This window comes from Lactuca virosa, chromosome 6 (assembly GCF_052849685.1).
Source record: "Lactuca virosa cultivar CGN04683 chromosome 6, Lactuca_virosa_CGN04683_v6, whole genome shotgun sequence".
NCBI classification, from domain to species: Eukaryota; Viridiplantae; Streptophyta; class Magnoliopsida; order Asterales; family Asteraceae; genus Lactuca; species Lactuca virosa.
In genome coordinates this window covers 257,622,450-257,637,731 of record NC_136431.1, presented here as the reverse complement: position 1 = coordinate 257,637,731, position 15,282 = coordinate 257,622,450, and the positions used below count along the sequence as shown (strand labels likewise).

The following is a 15,282-nucleotide window of genomic DNA, read 5'->3' as shown; positions in this document are numbered from 1 at the left end:
AGCGTAATGTTGAGTTTGTGCATAAAGAACTTGTACTTTGTGCTTCGAGGCCGTGTATGTGGGGCATACATCTCGAGTACGCAGGGCGTACTCTCCAGTTCAACATTATTGGGCCTTTTTGAGTTTGGGCCATTGGGTTTCTATTTTTGGGCCATGGTTAGGATGAAGGACTTTATTGGTATTGGTCCCTTGAGAATTTCTAGGCCCATTAGGAAGTTGGGCCATATTAGGCTTGGGTTGCCATATTGGGCTTTTTGTGCAATTGGGTTGAGCCTTGGTTTTGGGCCAAGTAAGAAAGGGGTAAAATGGTTTTTTACCCTTTAGGAAGTGGTTTATGGAGTGGGCCTCAGATTTTGGGCTATCAGGTTATTTATTTATTTATTAAGATTGTATTTATTGATAGTTGGCGCAAGGTTATCCGGTTCAGCGGTTCGAGTAGTGATTTGTTTATCAGCGGATTGAGGTGAGTTTTCCTCACTGATTATATGATTATCTGTTGTATGTGCACATATTTGGACGGTGGATGAGGCTTTACTGCTTTGTGCGTAAGCCAACAGGCCGGGGGCATACCAACCCGTGGTTGAATGGGCCCAAGGGTATTCCATCCCGAGAATGACAGGACCCGTTGTAATTGGCATTTCAACCTGATGGTTGAGGGGCCTGGGGTATTCCAACCCGATGGTTGAGTGGACCTATAGTGTACAGGCATTCCAACCTTGATAGGTTGTGGTCTGGGGGTAATCTAACATCGATAGGTTGTGGACCCAATATGTAGGGGAATTCCAACCTCAATAGGTTGTGGGTCGGGGGTAATCCAACCTTGATAGGTTGTGGATCCATTGTATGTTGGCATTTTTCCTGTGGTATTCCATCCCGAGGATGATCGGACCCGACATGCTGTTTGTTTGTTATTATGTTTATGTGGTGGTACTTTTGGGGAACTCACTAAGCTTTGTGCTTACAGTTTCATTTTATTGTTTCAGGTGCTTCAGATGGTTGTGGCAAGGAGAAGGCGTGACCGTACACATCCTTGGTTTTACAACTAATTGGATCTTAGGACACTCTGATTTTAAATCATGTTTTGGAAACAATGGTTTTGTAAACACTTTTATTAGTAAATGGGTTGTTTTGATGAGTCTAAAATTTGTTGAATTTTTTGGGATGTTACAATGTTAGGATATAGTTGCCCTGTAGTATGCAATTAGGCAATTAGACTAGTTTAGTTAGTTACCTATTATGTTGAACTGTTTGTTTACTGTATATGTATCTATATATTATGTGGGGGGTTTGAGGGCGACCCACATTTGTTTTGAAGGTCCATAGACTCGGGCGAACTAGCATTATGCTAAAGGCCAAAGTAGAGGACCAAATTTATGCTAAAGGAAAACAGGGTAGACCAGCTTCGTGCTGAAGGCCAAGAGGCGGACCAGCTTTATGTTGAAGGCCATTTTGTGTATGGATTGTATATGTATTATGTGATATGGTATTTTGGGGAACTCGCTAAGCTTTGTGCCTACCCAGTTGATTATAAACGTTTCTCAGGTACTTCATTAATTCATGAGAAGGGCAAGGTTCGACTGTACACAAGCGCATTCGCGACATGTTTCCGCATAATGTAACTATACTATGATATATTTGAATAAATAAAAATGAAAAGTATGGATTGAAAATTGGGACTTTTTAGAAACCTTTTCACCAATCGCTATGATTAAATTTATTAGGATACTACTTGCTATAATCGCATATTATGACTATGAGATATGGAAAATGGATGTCAAAATCGCTTTTCTAAATGAACACTTGGAAGAAGATGAATATATGGTTCAACCCGAAGGTTTTTTTGATCAAAAACATCCTAATAAAGTGTGTAAGCTCAAGAGATGAATTTATGGGTTAAAGCATGCATCTCGAAATTGGCATCATCATTTCGATGTAGAAATCATAAAGTATGGTTTTGTTAGAAACAAAGATGAATCTTGTGTTTACATAAAAACTAGTGGGAGCTCAATGACCTTCCTGGTCCTCTATATGGATAACATACTAATCATAAGAAATCACATTCCGACTCTACGAGGTGTAAAGTCTTGGCTTAGAAAGTGTTTCTCAATGAAGGATCTCGGTGAGATGCACTACATTCTTGGTATAAAGATGTATAGAGACAGATCGGAACGATTAATAGGTTTAATCCAAAGCAACTATATTGAAAAAGTCTTGAAACAGTTCAAGATGGAAAACTCCAAGAGAGGATTTATACCTATGGCACACGACACAATACTAAGTCCATCCCAATGTCCTAGCATAAAGGTTGAACTAGAAAAGATGAAAGATGTCCCATATGCTTCAACAGTTGGATCCATCATGTATGCTATGAATTGTACTAGAATTGATCTCACTTGTGCTATGAGCATGACAATAAAGTACCAAAAAAAATCTATGGGAGAGCCATTGGATAGTTATGAAGAACATCCTTAAGTACTTGCGTAGAACTAAGGATATGTTCCTCGTTTATGGAGGCGTGCAAGAAAACTTATTTGTAAAGTGTTACACTGATGCTTCGTTCACAATAGATCGAGATGATTGTAAGTCACAAGCATGATATGTGTTCATATCAATGAGGGTGAGTGTCTTGGAAAAGTTCCAAGCAAATTGTTGTAGCATAATCCACTATAAAGTCAGAATACATCGCTGCTTCAGAAGCTGCACAAGAAACTGCCTGGATGAAGAAATTTATTAGAGATCTAGTCGTTGTTCCTTCCATTCAGGATCCCATAGAAATATTCTATGACAATGAGGGTGCTATTGCTTTAGTTAAAGAACCCAGGTCACACAAGAAGACCTGGCATGTTAATTGGAGATTCAACTACATTCGATATGAAGTTGAATATGGTGAAATCAGTATTCGCAAAGTTCACACTGATCAAAATATGGCAAATCCTTTCATGAAGCCCCTTTCCTCAATAAAAATTTGAAGGTCATACTTAAGGGATTGGACTTTGCTATTTTAGTGATTGCATTTAATCTATGTTTTAGTATTGAATGTTGGAACATTGTAAAAAATCATCTATTATGATGAATATGATATATATGGAATATGATATTTTCATTAAGTATTTGTTGTGTTCTTTATAAACATGTTTAATCCTTGAGTAAATTTATTCATTCTAAAATCCATAGTCGATTACTATTGTGGGGACAATAATGAAGTAAGTCTAATATGAATTGGAATGGTTGACAAAGTGTTGTAACCAATTTCATAGATACTTGGTAGGGAACATGTATTGGATTGACCTGTTCAAGATCACTTCATGGATCAATGTCATGAATGATACTTGATAAAGGTAACATCTTTGTATCCTTAATACATGAGATGCATATTTGGGATTTGACTATGGGGAGAGTTATGTTTTGATGTAGTCAAATGTTGTTCTTTAAACAGACAGTTATAAAAGTTATTGTTATGTATGATGTGAACCATACAAGAGGCGTATGTAGTCAAGATGAGATTTCTTCCTCTTAATCGTTAAGAGTTAGACATATAAGGCTTATCTAAAGCTGAACACTCAAAAGAGATTGAATGCGATCTACATCTCATGTTCAACATGATGTGTGTAGAAAAAAATAATTGATAACTTACCTTATACACTAATTGAAACTTTGAGCTTCTAGGGAATTGGGCGTTGATATAATGGTACAAAGTCGTATGCTGTTGGGGACAATGAAATGTTGTTAGACGTTCACCACTGTCTATATCAATCTAATATGACTCTTGCACAAGTGGGAGATTGAAAGATATTGTATGCTCAAATATCATATTAGAATGATAATGTTAATTAATATATAATCCTAAAGGGTCACACTAACAACAACTTGATACAATTGATTATTTATTAGAAATGGTTTTTAGATAAATATTCACAATCTCCTATAACTAGATGGACATTATTTATTTCATGGAAATTATAATTTCCAATGTTAAGTAACATAATATATCATAAAAGTATGATTTATTAAGTCATGTACAACATTTTGGATTAGAAATGCTTTTTTTTTCTTTTACCAAAAGGTTTAAGTTTATATTTTATAAACTAGTTTATAAAATTTACAAACATTGTATTCTTTTTTCACACAAATTCGTAGCTTTCTCTTGGGATAGGAATGATGGTCATTTGATTATTTTAAAGAAATGAAGTCATGGATTTCAAGCATATGGGGGGAAATTAGGCTTTAGGTGCATCGAGTGCTTAATGGGTTAAGGACTTATGTGTAATAGAATTGCTTTATGAAGGCTTTCATGCACTTCATTTGTGCCTTACCAAAAACGTAGACATCCTCTCCATACTCTCTTATTCTCTGTTGCAAAGTTGATAGAGCTTTTCTTAGTTACTTTTGCTCTCTTTGAATCATACTTGGGTTTGGTTCAAATCTTAAGAATTCACAAGACTAGCATCTTCTTCAAGTTGGTTTCATGTTGGTATCCACAAAGGAAAGGTTCATCCACATTCTCCATCAACTTCCTAGCGTCCCTTTAAGGATCCAAAGACAACAAAGGTTGTTATTTATTTTCTCTTCTATGGTCGGTGTTTTTCTTTCCTTTTTTTGCAAGATGGTCCTTGGTGGGTGTAACTTGTTTATGTTTGTTCAAATTTTCTAAGTCTTCCGTTGCTAAAATATTGAGTTATTGAAAATATTTTTGAACTAAAACCCAACAGTCTTCGGATAAGAGCCTAGAAACTAGAGTTCCCTTCAACAGCCAAACAATACTTGTAACAATATTATAAACATTGTAACAAATATACATAAACTTTTCATCGACACCAACCATATATTTCCTTAATATCCAAGAGCTAAAAATAACGCATAATATGCTAACAAATGCATTCATGAAGAGACGATACCTTGCTTAAAGTGCTCGATCTGAATTAGAGATAGAAAAGAAAAAAAATAAAGCTAAAAACATATAGGAATTGGCTAACAACTCTTGCATAATCTAGATCGAACTGCTTCAAAACTTATAACGACCGAAAACAAATGTGTCAACTTTGAAGTAGTTTGCTATCTGAATTGAGAAAGTTCATGTCCCCAATATAGACTTCAGATGTCCTTAAATGATTAAAGTCAAAATATGTTAGAAGCAAAAGAGAATGTCAAATGTGTATGCGAGTAAACAAGTTAAACACCCAATAAACACATAGGTCGTATCAATTATTGATCTTTTAACAGTATGACGAGATGTTTAAGAAGTTTTCAAGACGAGTGTTAGAGAACCGATTCTCTAAGTACCCCGCTCGACGCTCAAGATTTTTTTCTTGAAAGATGGTTTGTAGTCGTTTTCATGTAACTTATGTTGATAATTCATGTGCAAGAATTGTATCTAATAAATTATTGGATGTTATACACTATAGCCACTAGAGAACAACAGCGTCAACATGTTCCCATGTGGTTTTGGCAACGACGACTACTACTAGATCGGTGGTGGTGGTTGCTACTGGACGGTGGTATGATGTGGGAAAGCACTTGATATATATATATATATATATATATATATATATATATATATATATATATATATATATATATATATATATATATATATATATATATATATATATATATGAAAAAGCTTGAACCATGACTAGTACCGACTATTTTCAATCTATAAAGTTACATGCATGAATGTTTTGATATTTGAGAAAAGAAGTGATGACTTGCAGAGAAAACAATCGATAAGAGTAACATCAAAGGCTTAGGGTTTGAAGTTTGTGTGCATTATAGGTCCATTGATATTGAAGGTCTTATGCGAAGCGTAAAAATGGGCCGTCTAAATATAAAAAAAATTATATTTTAGCAAAAAAATTTAAGGGGGTGAATTTTCATTAGAGAAAATTAACTTAATAAATTAATTTTAGAGTAAACTACATGAATAATCCATGTGGTTAGGGATAATATGTGCAGTTGGTCCCCAACTCTTTTTCTAAACTTTTACCGTCTCAAATGTATTTTTGTTGTGTTTGTGGTCCTTTCCATATATATAAAAAAAATACTATTTTACCCTTAATAATTTATTTATTATTTATAATTTATAAAAAATGAAATGGGGCCATATTATTTTCTTCCCCTTGTTTTTATTCTTCCCTGAGTCATTCTCCTAACTCTGATACCCTCATCCCAACTCTGGTGATTTAACAAAACCTTCGACAACCACCAACGAGCATCTTCATTAATACGGAGAACTTATTGCCATGTCATTTTTCTTGATACACTAGACTAGATTGCTACTTTAGTATATAAATTTATATAGATGGAATTTGCAACCTATATCGAACTCAAACAAGAATTTCCAAAGCAAGAAATCAAACTCAAACTAGAAACCAAAAACTAAAATCAAACAACACACAATAAACCAAAATTAAACTCAAACCGAATTTTCCAAACGAAAATCGAACTCAAGATGAAACTCAAATTAGAAACTAGAAACCAAAATCAAACCACAAAGTATAAACCAAAAATAAACTCAAAATCGAACTCAAATGAAAATTTATATACCAAAATCGAACTCAAACAAGAAACCAGAAACTAAAATCAAACTGCAAACTAAAATATTTTAAACCAAAATAGAACTTGAAACAAAAATGAAACCACAAAACAAAATTGACAGAGTAAGTTGATGATGATGGAGTTAGCGAATTAAGTCGAAGACATTGGCAGAGATGACACAATGTGGGTTGTGTTTTTGGAAGGGATCAAAGACGGAGATGAAGAGGCGTGAGAGCTATAAAAACGTTCGATCATTGAAAAATGGGTAAAAGGGCTATCTTTTGGGTGGGTGGTAGAACTCACCAACCACCTGATTTATTAAACAATTTCTTTAATAAATAAACTAGGTTAGTAAATAAAATGGAAAGGTGAGGAATTGGACATCCATTAGAGCATACGGTGTGGGTACAAGATTTGCTCGTTGTGGCTGAGGTGGACGCCCACAACGGCGTTGCATCTTGTTGTACACCACCCCGGCATCTAGTTGCTTCTTGTCATGGGGCTTCTTGTTGCCATTACAACCTAAAGCAACGAGTAAAAATGCGAACATTGCCCTCTTTTTAGCCGTTGTCAACAGTCAAAACAAAAAATAAAAAAATAAATAAAACATATTTATTCTCAAAAAGTTGGTGTTACACCTTGTTGCCCATTTCCCCACTTTGTGTTATAACACCATTTGCTTATGTGGCATGTGAGATGGCACAACTTGATGTTGTTGGTGTTAATCCAAACCAAGTCAAAGCCATGAGTTTTATTTAGGGGCATTTTAGTCTTATCTGTTTAGAGTATTTGATTTAGTCTTGCAGTAATTTTAGGAGTCAAATAGTGCATGGTTTGTTACTGAATAGGTAGTAGTAGTGGTCCTAGTTTCTATGTATCTTTTGGTATTTATAGTCTTGTAGTCGGAGTTTTTTATTTGCATGAGGAATAACAAGAGTAACTTTGCAGATACTTTTTCCTTCTTATATTTCTCTATTTCGTTTGTGTGCAAACTTATAGCAGTAGAGAGGGCCTGATTTCCAACATTTGGTATCAGAGCTTAGGGCTCGTGTAGAATAATCAGGTTTGAGAGTCGGTGGCGAGAGAGGAGGAGCAGCCCTTGGCTGTAGGGCTGAGAACGAAAGAAGAAGACGATGGGGTGATTTCATGTTAATCACATGAAGAATTGAAGATTGGCTGCTACAGCAGCGAATGATGCTAGAAAGAAAGAAAGAAAGAAAGAAAGAAGAAAGACAAGAAGAAAGAAAGAAAGAAGATAGAAAGAAAGAAAGAAAGAAAGAAAGAAAGAAGAGAGAAGAAAGAAGAAAGAAAGGAGAAAGAAGATTGTGACATGCAACCTGTTGGCTGTTGCTTTCTGCAGAAAGAAAGAAACACAGAAAGGAGGATCAAACGAGGGTGGTTCTCGACTGTGGTGTGTTCCCGTTTCTATTGTGGTGTTAATGGCTCACAATGGTGTTGACAAATCAAAGTCCGGTTGTGGTGGTTCGATCCCATGATAGCAGAAAATGGTTGTTGAGGAAGAAAACAAGCAAGCAGGCAAGAAAGAAGAAGAAAGAAGCAAGAGCAATCACTTTTGATCGAGGAAGAAAGAAAGAAGCAAGACGAACGAGAAGCTTCAAGACCAGGTGGCACCTAGACCGAGGACCACTGAATACCAAAGAGGTAAACGAGACCGACGGTTTACCTGAGAAAGAGACCAAGAGAAAGAAAGAAGTTTGGCAGAAATGGTTTGGATTAAGGGGGAGAATGTTGGTGTTAATCCAAACCAAGTCAAAGCCATGAGTTTTATTTAGGGGCATTTTAGTCTTATCTGTTTAGAGTATTTGATTTAGTCTTGCAGTAATTTTAGGAGTCAAATAGTGCATGGTTTGTTACTGAATAGGTAGTAGTAGTGGTCCTAGTTTCTAGGTATCTTTTGGTATTTATAGTCTTGTAGTCGGAGTTTTTTATTTGCATGAGGAATAACAAGAGTAACTTTGCAGATACTTTTTCCTTCTTATATTTCTCTATTTCGTTTGTGTGCAAACTTATAACAGTAGAGAGGGCCTAATTTCCAACAGATGTTGCATCTTGTTGCCCACACCCAATGGTCTTAGTTGGAATTAAAAAAGTAAAGACTCATAGTTCATCCATAAAAGTGCAAGTCTAACTATTATTATTTGTATAACATAATAACAATTCTTTTTCAAAATGGACTACGTTAGCATGTCAACAATTAATTTATAAATTTTAAAATATATCTAAAATAGTTATAATATATATATATATATATATATATATATATATATATATATATATATATATAATACTAGATAATTTATATATAATATTATAATCATTTTAAGATAAATATATGATATACCAATTTATTCATTCTATTTGAAATTTATTATTATAATATTAAAAATACTCATAAATAACCAAATAAATATTTTATATAAAATGATAGGGTCCACATATTAGTTTGCAAGACTTTCAAGTTGTGAAATGTAATGTCCGTGTTTCTAGGCTAGGCATTAATATCGATATTATAGTCTAGGTTAACCTTTGTAACTCATTTTGAAGAAATGAAAAGGAATTATGTGAATATTATGTGAATTATGTGTTTTATGCTTAATTATTAGGGTTTAATTAATTAAGAATAAAAAGTGAGCGTCAAAATTAAATTTTAGATAAAGCCGATATCTATTAAGAAACTTGTAGTGGGCATGACAAGGATTATGGGTATATAAAGAATGCCGAAATCCGAGTTATAACGAAGAAGTTATGACTTGTCGAAGTTTCGCGACAAACCGGCACGGGGCCGAATGTCGTAAAAAGTGAGTTTTTGATAAACTACTTTTTGACCTTAGTGATCTAAACGAAACTCGTAGAGTTCGTTAAACCGAGGGTAAGTATAAAAAGAACGCCCAAATCTGACTTCGTATGAGGAAGTTATGATTTTTCGAAGTTTCAGCTTAGCAGTAGACAGCTAAAAACTCGAATTTTAGATCGAGTGATTTTTAGCCGACACGACCTAAACGAGAATCGAAGGTCTCGTCATTAGTAGCACAACGGTAAAAAGTCTGACGAAAACGGACGTCGGATGAAGAAGTTATGAATTTTTAACGGATTTCCTGTCCCGGTCTGTTAAAAATAATAATATAAAAATTAAAGTCAAAATTAGCCGACGAAGTCTAAACGAAAGTTGTAGAGCGCAATTTTACCTACGCATGCATATAAAGAACGTCAAAAACGGAGCTCGTATGCGAAAGTTATGAATTTTAGAAGTTTTTGCACAAAAATCGAGAAAATTCGCATAGTCACGTTTTTGCCACGTCACCTTCGCTTAGAGCATGCCACGTGTCCGAAAAATGGCTGAGTCATCCGAGCAGCTGAGTCATCCGAAGCGGTCCAATGCCTGTCCGACGCGTGTCCTCTTTCACGTGTCCGAGCCTTCGCGAGAGTGCCACGGATCCCCCTACTTCGGACTAGACCTCGGTCCAGTAAGAAGAGGACAGCAGCCCCTTCGCACGCGCAGACCATGTGCGAGCCATGTGTTGCGCACCCTCGCCCTGCTGCCGCGTGTCCTCGCCTAATGACTCCCCTCCTGAACCGACCTTCGGACCCCCTATAAATAGAAGGGTCATGCGAGCCTTCTCGGCTATAATTGGGAAATTGCCACTTTTAGCCCCTTTTTCCATATTTTCTTCATCTTAACATCCCCCAAAGCCCGGTATCGATTATAACCCCCGGAATACGCCACGAAGAGCCCGAGAAGACCGGAAAATTTATCTTTTCGGTTTCGAAGCCCGACCCTCGCAGAGCCCGGTTTCTGAATAAAACTCCCGGTTTTATTAGGAACGAACGTTTTAGAAAACGAATTGCTGCCCGATTATCATCAAATCATGTGAGTGTATAGTCACTTTCATTTTACACATAGATATGAAGTATTTACCTTATAATACGTGCTATGTGTAAATATATTAATTGTTTATTTGAGGTGACTGTTGAGTTGATGTTTTATACAAGTTTTAAACTGTATAAGTATTTTTATCTACAAATATGTTGGGTAGAACATGGGTAGATAGTGATGTGTGATAAAATAAAAGTGATGAGAGGCCTCGATGTGATTTGAGATCCAGTCATCTAGCGGAGTTTGGATGACGACCACAGACTTTCTAGACAGTCCAGTGGAACACTGGCAGGCCCGCAACCTGTAGGTGTAATGAACTAGAGTGTTCATTCGCTGTACTCCATCCCCCTCATGGTTGCCTTTAGGACATGTATGGCTGAGGAAACCCCTTAGCAGTAGTGTCCATCCCGATGATATTCTTTAGGCTAGGTCCCTTGTGAAAAGTGTTTAGGGACGTAAAGTGAGGATAACGGGAACGGGTAATCAGGGTTATTGTTGATTGGTGAACTTAATAAGTTTATTATTACCGTGGGTTGAAAACCCTATATGCTCACCAGGCTCCCAAACCTGACCCACTCAGCTTTTTATGTTACAGGTAGTGGACCCCGAGCATAGTCGGTGGACGATGAGAGATTTTTGGATTGTAGGCCAGTAGTTGTAAATAACTGTTGAAAGGCTTATAATGTCTTGTTTATGCTTTTGATCTGTATCGGAACATGTCATCCCGAGGTTTTGATATGAAATGAAATTATATATTTCTTAAAGAAAGGTTTTGACAAACTTTTATCATATTTTGTTTTGGGGACCAATTCCGCAACATCTTTTAAAAAGATTTCTCTGATTTTATTTTAAAAAGCATAAATTAAATCGGTCTTTTCTGGCCGAGAAATTAGGGGATGTCACATGAAAGGCCTTGGATGATAGTGGCAAGTTTTTATGTTTATGTGACATTGCAAAATTGATTTGTAAGAGCCTATAGAGAAGGTCTTAGTCCAACTAAACTACAAGACTTTTGTATATGTATTTGAATAAAGGTAAAATTTCATTCATGTCCTTGTAAACTTTTAATATTACTTCAATATCCTTATAAACTTTAATATTAGGTATATAAAACTATAAAAATAATATCAATATCCAAAATCAAATTTTAATTTGAATTATATCATTTTTATATTATGAAAATTATATAAAATTTAAAATTACATATAAATTTACCAAAATACCATTTTTTTAATTAATAAATTAAACGAGTATCTTGAAGGCCTCTTCTTCATTACTTCAAGTGTTCAATATTATTCAATCGATTAATACACAACTGTCTTCTTCACCTTCTTCTCACCGACGACTACAACCGGGAAAACCACAATTCCGACGATTGTGTCATGCTACTTCGAAATGGGATGACGATTCGACAAGAATCCGGATGACCCAAAAGAGAATCTAGATCAAACTACAATCAATCTTAATGACACTTACTCTCTTGGTGCAAAGATCTCGAATTGGGATGAAGAACAAAGTCTATGGCTCAGTCGAAATCAAGATTTCCCTAATATTGTTAATCGTCACGCTGGAATCATGCTTGTTACTGGGTCCTCATAAAATCCTTGTGATAACGCTATTGGCGATCATTACCTGTTGAAATCGATTAAGAACAAGATTGATTACTACTGGATTCATGGGATCAAAATTGTGTATAACATGACGAGCTTGTTGGATATTGGGAGAAGTTGCCATTAATTCGTAGAGTGATGATTTCTCATCCTGAAGTCGAGTGGATTTGGTGGATGGAAAGTGATGCATTGTTCACAAATGTGGTCTTTGAAATTCCGTTATCCAAATACAAAGATCATAACATGGTCATCCATGGCTACCCAAATTTGTTATTTAATACAAAATCATCGATCCCTCTCAACAATGGTAGCTTTTTGTTTAGAAATTGTCAATGGTCTTTGGATTTTCTAGACGAATGGGCACTAATGGGGCCAAAAGGGCCTATTCGTGAAGAAGCAGGGAATATGTTGACAGAAAATTTGAAAGGATGCCCTGCATTTGAAGCTGATGATCAGTCTGCTTTGATATACTTGTTGATTACAAAAACAAAATGGATAAACAAAGTTTCGTTGAAAACTCTTTGGGCTAGATTGGTTGATAGATTTGATGAAATTATGGAGAAGTATCACCCTGGAGGGTAATGAAAGATGGCCTTTTGTGACTCATTTTGTGGGGTGTAAGCCTTGTGGAAGTTATGATGATTACCCAATTCAAAGGTGTTTGAGTAGCATGGAAAGAGCTTTTAATTTTGCAGATAATCAAGTGCTTAAATTATATGGATTTAGACATTGGGGAATTTTGATTCCTAAAATAAAGAGGATAAAAAATGAAAGTGTTACTACATTAGAGTTTGTAGATCAGTTTGATATTCGACATTGAGATCAAGGAGCTAGCAACTGAATCATGATCAGGTGATAATGTTTCATTGGTCAAGGGGGTGGAGGTCGAATGCGGGGTCTTAATGGTCGTTGGAGAATGGGATGGGGAAGAAGAACACATCCGTTTATGAAATCGAAAGTTGTCGGTGCTTATAAATCCTCATCCTCATCTGGTGGTGATAGTTTGTGGATCATCTCATCAAAACAGGGGATTGCAGGTCCTTTGTTACTGTTAGGAACACTAATGTTATCATTCATAATGAAATAGTGAGGTTACTTAGTGGAGGAGACGTTTTATGAAATGGTTTATGTTGTGAACAATGTGATATAACTTATAAAGATGCTTCTAATGTAAAGTTTGTTAAAAAAAATTATTGGAAGTGCAATAATGTGGTGCATTATTGATTGTTTAAAACATTAACCCGACCCATGTGGTTGAACTTGTTGTTTTGATTTCATCTTATTAGCCCCAAGAAGAAGAGTTTGAATCCTTACTTGTCGATTTAAGAGATATATACATAATCTGTCTTGTGATTTAAGTTGGGTTTAAATTAGGAAAGGGTAAATTGGTAAACTAATATATAATTTTAAATATTAGATAAAAAATTTAATAAAAATTGATATAATTCAAATTAAAAATTGATTTTGGATATTGATGTAATTTTTATAGTTTTAGACGGATATACACGTAATATTAAAGTTTATAAGGATATTGAAATAATATTTAAAGTTTACAAGGATATAAATGAAATTTTCCCTTGAATAAAATGGTATATAATAACATATTAATTAGATAATTTGGTTAAAAGTCGAGTCTTTTTTTTTGGGCCATTTCATCTATACGACAGTACACATTGCACCCGTTTAGGGTCAAGCTTGTTTATGTGAGGGAGATGTAGTTGGGAGAGTGGGAGAGCGAGGGATTGATTTATGAATTTGTAACAAGATATAATATAAATCCTTTCAATATTTTTAATCTCCATGTAGGTTTATATACAATATAATGGAGCTATGAGCTATCAATATGAAAAGTAGTGAAACATTATAATGTAAATACAATTCTAGAATACTTTAAGAATAATAATAGCTAATTAATTGGTGGAAATTATTTTAGGATTAGGAAAATGTGGATCACGCGCTAGTAAGTTGCTCATTCGCGAAATCAGTTCTAGATTGGATCTTAATGTAGTGTAACAATTCAACGATGCATTTTCAAACGGTCCATGCCATGCTTGAATTTGCTTCGAGCTGGGGAAACTGTCCCAAGAAAAAGAACCGACTGTTAGGAATCTGTTATGGAACCCTCTGTTGCATTTGGAGATCAAGGACCGATCGATTATTCAACAAGAAAAAGGTGACCCCCGCGGTGGTAGCCGACACAATCAAGTCTTTGACATTCATTTGGGTTAAGCACATGAGTGGTATTGGAGGTCTAAAATGTGACTGGTGTGTTAATCCGTTTATCCAATTGTAATTTTCGTTGTTTGTCGTACTTGTTTGCATTCATCTAGCTTCTTGTTAGATGAGATGCCTTTTTTCTTTTGTTTCAATATATTTTATTCGCCGGTTCCAAAGAAAAAAAAAAGGAAAGTGAAAGGTGGGTCGGGTTCTATTTATGAAAGATTAGAATTGCATGACAGTTGAGATTTTAGTTAAACGACTCAAATGCGTGGGTTTAATCATGTAAGGATTTTGGAAGAAGATTGATGCATGACAAGGGTTTAATGACTAGTGCGGCTAAATTAAGGGGTGAATTCAAAATTGGGTTGATGTGTTGAAGGGTTTCTGTGATAAATTGGATATAAATGACACAAACCATATTGGTGTCCAAATGGCATGGATGCCACAATCGTATACACCGCCTGTGGGTGCCGTTGTGCAACAGTGATCGTGGTGATTCATTGTGTTTACCACGAGAGGGCACCACCAATGAGATGATTTGGGTGTTTTTAATCATTTGGTGATTTTTTGACTAGCCGTTGAAACGACATTAATGTAAAAAAAATATAAATTATATATATAAAATTACCATTTATTACGCTATTTTTTTACATTTTTTTCTCTTTTACACACACATACATGGAACAAAATCTCAACACCCCAAAAAACAAATGGAAGCTAGAATGTTGAATGTAACACCCACAAATATAACATTAATAACATTAATGACCATAAAAAGTTGATTAAAATGTTTCGAAATAACTAAATGACAAAGATGAAATAAGAAGGTATAAAAGGAATTAATTATTATCTCAAAAAAAGGGTGTCAAATGACAATTAAACTAAGTTAAAAGGGTTAAAGATTCATTAAGAATACTAAGATGAAAGACAATTTAAATATAGAGTAAGAAAATGCACTTAATAAAAGTTTAGGGGCTGAATGGAAATTTTTAAAGCATCACATATTAAAAGAAAAAGACAAGA

General features: G+C 35.1%; 1 pseudogene; it reads left to right on the top strand.

The window, feature by feature from the left end:
* Window positions 1-7,983: 7,983 nt before the first annotated feature.
* LOC145122469 (putative xyloglucan 6-xylosyltransferase 3 pseudogene) lies at window positions 7,984-12,859 on the top strand (annotated as a pseudogene).
* Window positions 12,860-15,282: the final 2,423 nt, after the last annotated feature.